Genomic DNA, 8001 nt, shown 5'->3' with positions numbered 1-8001 from the left:
TTCAATCAGTGAAGTCACATTTTCTCCCCACTGAAGCTAATGATAAATATATATTGTATATACGTATATAGTCCATGTCTCACTATATCCTAATTAAAATGTTTTCCTTTTTTCAATCTTTTATTTATTTATTTTCAAACATTACAGACATGTACTCTGCATAATGGTACAGAAAACAAGATAATGAATTTTAATAAATAAATACAAATAATTAAAAAATATAATTGAGAATAAACTAACTTCAATGATATAAAATAATATTTTTTAAAAATATGTTATTTTTTAATGAGTTCACCGCAACAGTTTGACAGTTTTATTACCTTCTTTAGTGTTTATAAGTTTGAGAGTCTTAATATATTTTTTAAATTCACATAAAAAGCCAGTGAAATTGAGGGCAACTTTTGTTATTTTGCATTTATGTATGTACAATTTACCATATAAAATCAAGTTTAAGTTTAACTCAAGTTTACAATGAATTTAATTTATATTTGTCATGTTCTAAAATGTATAATGACGCTTTTACACTACACAATTTTTGATATTATGATTAGTTTTACACAATATATAATCTTTCATTTGAGTCCAAAAAGTAATGGAGTGTATACAATGCTAATATAAATGCAATAAAGATTCTGGTTCATGATTGCAAAACATTGTTTTCAATGTCTAGGAATTTGAAGAAATATAGATTTGTTGGATATAATTATATTTTGTAAAATGATGATACGTAGCCTAATTCTTTAATCTTTTTTTTTCTTTTTCAATCTTTTCTTTTTAATCCTATTGTTGCATTTAGTATTCATAATGTCAATAACATTTAATACTAATTTAAATGTGTCTTTATTTATGTCACTGTGAATGTTTGGATTTGTTTTATTTTTGTCAAATTAACCAATGGCGTGCTGGCTGATAGGGGGCGGGGCTTATCAACTAATTAGGTCACCAGGAAGCAGGTGTGCTAAGAAGAAGGTGTAGGCCCTTTCAGGTCCTTTCTGCAGAAGTTCGAACTGACATTTGGATAAAGCTAACTGGGAACCCTTGCTAGAACCATGACTGTCTACCTCCCATTTGTGAAGAACTTTTGTTTTTTGTCCTCGGACTGTAAAATCTGCAGGAACACAGAGTTTGGTCTGGCTACTTTTTTGGGGTCCTGAAGCTAGCTAACATCAGAGGTAAGCCCAAAACAACTCTGTGTTAGCTAGCCTTTTTCTCACTCTAACACCACTCATAACTCCTTAAATCCACATAAACAACTGATATAGACTCAAATATAATAGGTTAGTAGGTTAATTCACAAAGTTTTATCCACTTGACTATAGTAACTCCAGTTTGTGCCTCTCATCTAGCCTATTATCATTTTCTATTAAGGTAGCATACATGAAAGGTAGACTACAAACAGAGGCTAGGAGCTAGATGTCTTCAATAAAGGGACTGTTTGTAACTTCTTAGGCATATAAATCACCCGGGTCGGTGTCCCATGCGTGCTCGCGTGTGGCTACGCTGTTCAGACAAGACTCCAACACAAACTACACAGAAGCACCAAAACCGCAAAGTTATATCTAGTGAAGCCCGTCTTGCAAAACAGTGTTGGCCGTGGTCGGAGTACGAGGGGGAGACCGTAGCTCTGGTCTCCAGGGCCGGAGTCTCTGCTCCTCTGCCTGCTTGCCTTCACTCAGCTCGCTCCACTTCACGCGCATGCGTGCACACTACACACTGCAGAAGACTTCGTAGCTCTGAGAATATATAGTAAATGTCGAGTGGACGTTTGAGCAGAAATAAATGCTGCAGCTCCTCCAGACTAACAGAGGTTTCCCATGTCTTGTGAAGTGACGGGGCTCCGCAGCGAGAAACGTTATCGTCTCCGACCGGGTGCCGGTGTCTCCCTCCGTCCGCGGTCGGGATGCTGAAGCAGGAAAAGCCAACATTAGGATCAGCAGTGATTCATGGAGAGACCTTCGTCTGGTCAGCTAACATTACTGCCAAGCAGCTGAACTATAGAGTGATATTGTGGTTTTAGCTGACGTGTGTCGCCTCACTGTTTTGAGCGATGCTCGTTCATGTCTATGTAGAGCGAGCACAAGCGCGAGCCCGACGCTGACTTTCGTTGACTTAATGGCCACAGGTGTCGCTGTTAACAAGCATTTTTGAATCTTACAAACAGTCCCTTTAATTGTGACTATACACAGTGAAAAGTTATCAGGGCTTCATTTGTAATCCTGTTCTAAAACAGCAAATCCAGTTTTATTAACATATATATTCTTACAAATGCATTTTAGCTTGCCTCTGCATGTTTGTTGTAGAGATGCACAAAAGTATAGTACACTAAAAAAATGTTGTGCCTTGCTCTAAAATTAAATTGCATGAAGAGATGCACAATTTAGGAAATATTACTAGGGCTTATCCTTTTAGTTTTATACAAAAAAAGCATGATCCAATGTATACAAGTGAATGCAATTAGTAACAACAGGATAACCACAAGTGGCAGTTGTAGCAATAACTGTAGATTGTATTAGTCATATAGTGGTGCTATATGTAATACACTTTAACAGCCGGCAGAGGGCGGTAGAAGCACATTAATGAAAGACCTCTGAGTGAGAAGCTGTGTATTCAATAAGTTGAATCTGTCTCTATTGTTTGTCAGTGTTCTCTCTGTACAATAATCCTGTTCTACTGTCTGTGTTTTGTCATATCCATCTTTTTGTTGAATGCCTTTTTTTCCCAAGAGATTTATATTCCTTTTGCATCAAGGTCCTTCAGTTCTTACCCTGACACATTTGAGACATCATATCATGTCACAACCTGAAACAAATAGGTTTTAGAAGTTGCATTTCAAAGCAGATTCAGCAAAGATAAACAATAGGGGTCTGATGAATCCAATCTTGCTTTAATTCCACCTTTTTTTAGTAATTCCAGACTCACAATTATGTTTCCATTTCCCTTCTCTACACACACACACAGATACGTATATACACACAGACATCGGATCACAACCCTGAAACAGTAATTGATAAATAACAAATAGATAAAATGTTAATTTCTCCCTCTGAATTATTTAGATTTGTTTACTGTCAGCTCCCTTCTGTGCGCAGTGCAGCAGGCTACTTAGCGAATGGACGGCCTTACAGTTAAACATCTCAGAGACATTAAAACACATTAAAAACCATTGCAGTTAAAAGGTTTGGTGGACAGAGAGTGAACAGTCTTTGAGAGTGAAGAGACTGTGTGTGTGTGGCAAACACAGACTTCTTTATGATTTAAATGTACTAAATTCAAAATTACTAATTTTCATTTGTAGTCCCTGTATTGATTTATTTCTCCCTTGTGAAAAAAAGTAGTCTAACGTATACTAAATGTTAATATGCTACAGCACACTAAAGTGTACTAGCACACAGACTAATAATTAGTATACTTAAAGAGTGTTAAAATGGAACAATTATTTTTTAACTTAGTATACTTTAGTTGTACAAAAGTAGTACAAAAGCTCAACGTTAAGTGTGTTTAGTGTACTTTACCGTACTAAAATGGGACTTTTTTAAGTATACTTGGGTACACTACAAACTACAAATACTACAATAGCAATACAATTGCACTTTGAGTGCATTTAAAATGTACTAGTAATGGACAACTAGTACATTTATATTAGATTAATAGCATACTCTTTCAATATAATCTGCCACACTTTGAAATATTTCACAAATATACTTGCAGAATGTAATTTATGTTATTTGAAATATGTTACAAATGTACTAGCAGAATTAATTTGTTATTTAAAATCTGTCTTAAGTACACTAAGGCAAGGTAGAACCATGCTTTAAGTCCTACTTTCTAATTAGTTTATTTACAGAAAAAAATATATTTAAATCTACTTGTTTTTCATATTACACAATACATTTTTAAGTGTGTTAAAATACATTTGAACAATGCCATCACAAGTTCTGAAAAATAACGTTTTTCACTGAACACTGTATGTCAGAGCTTTTTTAATTGTGCAAGAAGTTGTCCGTTAACAAATCAATGAATAAAACAAACCAGAATCGCTCTGGCAGCCTCAGATTACCAGATTTCTGTATGTGTGTTGTCCTACTCATCCCTCTGGACATGCTCCTGTGTTTACATATTTTCGGCATAGGTATATGTTTTGTCCAACGTACAAATACTTGGCACCTATATACTGGGTCTTCCCTTTCGCATCTGCGTTAGTGTACATAGTGCCACGCGTGTGCAAAGTATGTTTTTGCCTGCCGGAGTGAGTACTCTGCCTAAGTGACCCGCTTGTGCTCCATTACCAGAGCATCATTAAGCTGTTGTTGTTGATGCTCGCCCTCCTTCCTTATGGTTTGGCCTTGGATCTCCTCCCTTCCCCTGAGCCCTATTACAGCACAGAGCAGTAAGCATTTCCCAAACAAATTAATACTATATTCTGAGTGTACCTAAACTTTCTGGAAGTGTAATATAGACTGGTAATGGTGGCAGTTGTTTTTATGTCTTGTGGTTGCAGAACGGATTTCAGTTCATGTTTACGTTTCTGAATGGTTTATAGACACGAGCACGTTAATTCCTGTGACTGTGGCGTCTGCTTTATGGGCTGGATATCGATCGGAACGTGCTGTAACCATGCTGTCTCGTGCAGCGGGCCGCAAATGCAAAATGCTTTCCAATAACGATGAGAGTAATTCAGGTTGGTAAATTACAGTCGGCAGCAGTACTGTACATATTGCAACAGTGAGCTTACACCGGCCTGTTAATCTGCAGTGTGTTATGGATTTCATATGTACATGAAGTTGGCTGGTCCAGGAGAGTGATGGCATGGTTCAAATTTCTTTGCTGGTAAGCATCTGCTCCTAAAGAAGAGAATATTTCTGTCAATATCCTATCGCGTTAAGAGCAGATTATCAGAGTGTAATTATGGGCTATCATTGGTTCACTGTGTTAAAGAAATGAGACTGGGAATGCCGTTCTTAACAGTGTAGTTACATTATACATTCAAACATAATTTTGCGTACACGCGTTTGTAAATGGTCGAGGATTCCTCAGTTTTCGCCAGTTTTTCCTCCACTTTTACTAAGCTGTACTGCTCATTTTAAAGGGATAGTTCGGGTTTTTTGATTTTGGTGTACGACTTACAGGAGATGATGGTCGGCGCGCCCCCAGCTTGGAGCTTGCCCTTTGCGACAGGGAACTAAACTGAAAGTGAAATTTATCTACGCTCTCTTCAAAGCAGCATACTCTGTTGACAAAAACAGTATGGATAAGTTTCAGTTCAGTTTCCCATTGGAAAGTATTGTAAATATAGCGTACACGTAAACAGATATCCATTTTTTTAGGTGTCTTTTAGGTGACTAAAATATGTTTTGCTGCTGCCCTCGTCAACAGCACTATATTACTTTGCCCCCGTGTGGTAACTCCTCTCTGTATCTCCAAACTCGTCGTCATCTACTGTAAGTAATACACAGACTATGGATAAGTACCTCATACAACCCCCCTTCAAAACACCCAAGCTATCCCTTTAAATCACACATTTCAGTAAAAACAGAGATGTAACTTCTTTGCTTGATTTGTACTGTAATATGTGTTGGTGTCTATTATCTTTTTGCTATCCATCTCTCTATCTGTCTTTATGTTTATGTCTATATATGTAAGGTAAAAATCCGACCTTTTTTAAATCCGATTTTTACAAACGCATTTAATTCTCCGTGTCTGCCATCTTCGATTCCTGGTGACATAGCAATGTAGGTCCTGACATACGACCTGAACGCTGACCCCAGACTGTCATCTATCATTAATATGACTTTTGTTTCTGACGTTGTTTTTGTGCCGTCTGACGTCCTAGGGTAAGGTTCCTCCCAGGGTTCCTTACATTTCACCTGCCTGACCCCTAGATTCTAAACCTTAGACATGATGCGTATGTGTGTACTATGTTGCTATGTTTCTTTACTTCTTGGCTTTAGGTCTTAGAAAGGCACTCTGTGTGTGTGTATGTGTGTGTGTGTGTGTTTGGGGACCATATGACCTGAAGAAGGGTAATCATGTATAAGTTATGTCAACTAATTAAGACTGGGCCCTAACCTATGGCTGACCCTGAGGAAATAACAATGCACCATCTAAAAGCCTTTTGTACCTGTATACCTGTGGCCTCTTGGCCACACTAGAGTGTTGGATGTCCTGTGTGTGTGCTCTGGCTGGCTGGTGGTGCGGGGCTACCTTGATCTGGTAACTGGAGCACAAGGAGAGAAGAAACGAGAGAGCAAAGAGAAAAGGACAGCGAGAGAGTGAAGGAGAAAAGAGAAGGGGTGAAAGAAAGAAAGTGCCTCTTCAGTGAAAGAAAGTAAGAGAGTCAGAAGCCTAGCCCATGTAATTAGGCCTAAATGAGTTTTCCACTGACTCAGTGGGTCGTGGCGATGCAGCGCTGGGACAAAGATAGACTGGAGGTCAGGGAGTCATCGAGTCAGGGAGACGGGGCACGCTGTAGTCAAATGAAGAGAGGGGGCGCAGCAAGGGATGCTGGAACTATAGGTCTTCTCTGGTCAAGGTTTTTCAGGGGAGATGCACAATACCATTTTTATTACTGTTGTTGCTTTAGAGCATAGAGAGATTTTTCATGACATATTTTGACATGCACTGGTGTACTGTTCAGATTCAGGTTCCTGGTATTGTGCATGCTGGTTCACTGTCACTCTGCCATGGCCTACTGAAACACTTGGTTTGTAATGGAGCCTTCGTTGATGTCACCATAGACTGTATATAAGAAGTGGACGTAGTCACTGTGACGTCACTTATTGGGTTGTGGACCGCTGTTTTGAAGCCTTGAGTTTGGCATTTTGGTCGTAGCCATCTTGGGTTTTGGCAAACGAGAAGTGACACGAGAGGATGGAGCTAAGTACAATCAAATGCTGAATAAGATATTTTTGGCAAGCTAAAAGTTACAATTAACTTTCATGATCTGAAAACACACTGTGAAAGGGTTAAAGTTACGAGACAAAAACGCGAACAACAACCAGATCGGACAACTCCTTGTTAGCGGCCTGTCAATCACAAGGTAGCCACGCCCTAAAGCGTACCCTGCTTTATGGTCTATTTGACTCTAAATGGGACCATAATTTACTAAATGAACATTATGCTGTATTGAAGAAGACTTGAAACTATCGATTGAGACCATAAACTCATGTTTACAATGTTTACTGAGGTAATAAATCAAGTGAGAAGAAAGGGTCATTTTCATTATAGACATCATTCCGATCCATCACGGACTTTTGGAGTAATACTCCAAACGGACAAACCAACAAACCAACGCCCCTGAAAACATAACCTCCTTCCTAGGCCTTTGGCCTTGGTGGAGGTAATAAAGACTATTGCCAATGACAGAAGTGTTAGACTCTTTAAGATTCTTTATCAGTTTCATACAAGGGGCTTTTTGTATGAACAGTGGGGAGCAGAGGCTGAAGCCCCAGCTGTTGTAAGGCCAGTTGTTTATCTGTGTATCTATGTGTGTGCATGTGTTCCAGCTGTGCTGTGGTAATTGTACCTATAAAGCAGATTAGTGCTGTGTTGCTAATGAAGTTTGTTTCACGATAGCAAAGAGTGTTGACATCAATGCTATTAGGTTACATCTGTCAGCGTTACGTGTGGTGTCATTTCATTGTGTGACACAAGTCAGCTCTAGCCAAATGTATTTTTAGATAGGGGAAAACCTGCCTCCTTAACTTCTGTAGTTTCTCTTTCTCTAATTAAAAGCACATTTGATAGAGAGAATATTGTGCATGGTAGATGAAAACACCTTAGTACCATGTACAGTGCTTATTGCTCGCTGCTCTTTGGATTGGGAAAGATTATTGACCCTTGGGTTCAAAATGCAGTGGACAACCTGAACAATGCACATCTGTCACACTAAAAATAAGCCTGTTTGTACCTACTTGCGCATCATGCTCCTGAGACTCATCGTAAAATGTTAAAGGACCATTCTCAATGGCTTAGGCCTGGAGGTGTCACTCTTAAAGCCATTAA

The sequence above is a fragment of the Sebastes umbrosus genome, chromosome 19 (genome assembly GCF_015220745.1).
Source record: "Sebastes umbrosus isolate fSebUmb1 chromosome 19, fSebUmb1.pri, whole genome shotgun sequence".
Taxonomy (NCBI): Eukaryota; Metazoa; Chordata; class Actinopteri; order Perciformes; family Sebastidae; genus Sebastes; species Sebastes umbrosus.
Note: the sequence above shows the minus strand (reverse complement) of the source record.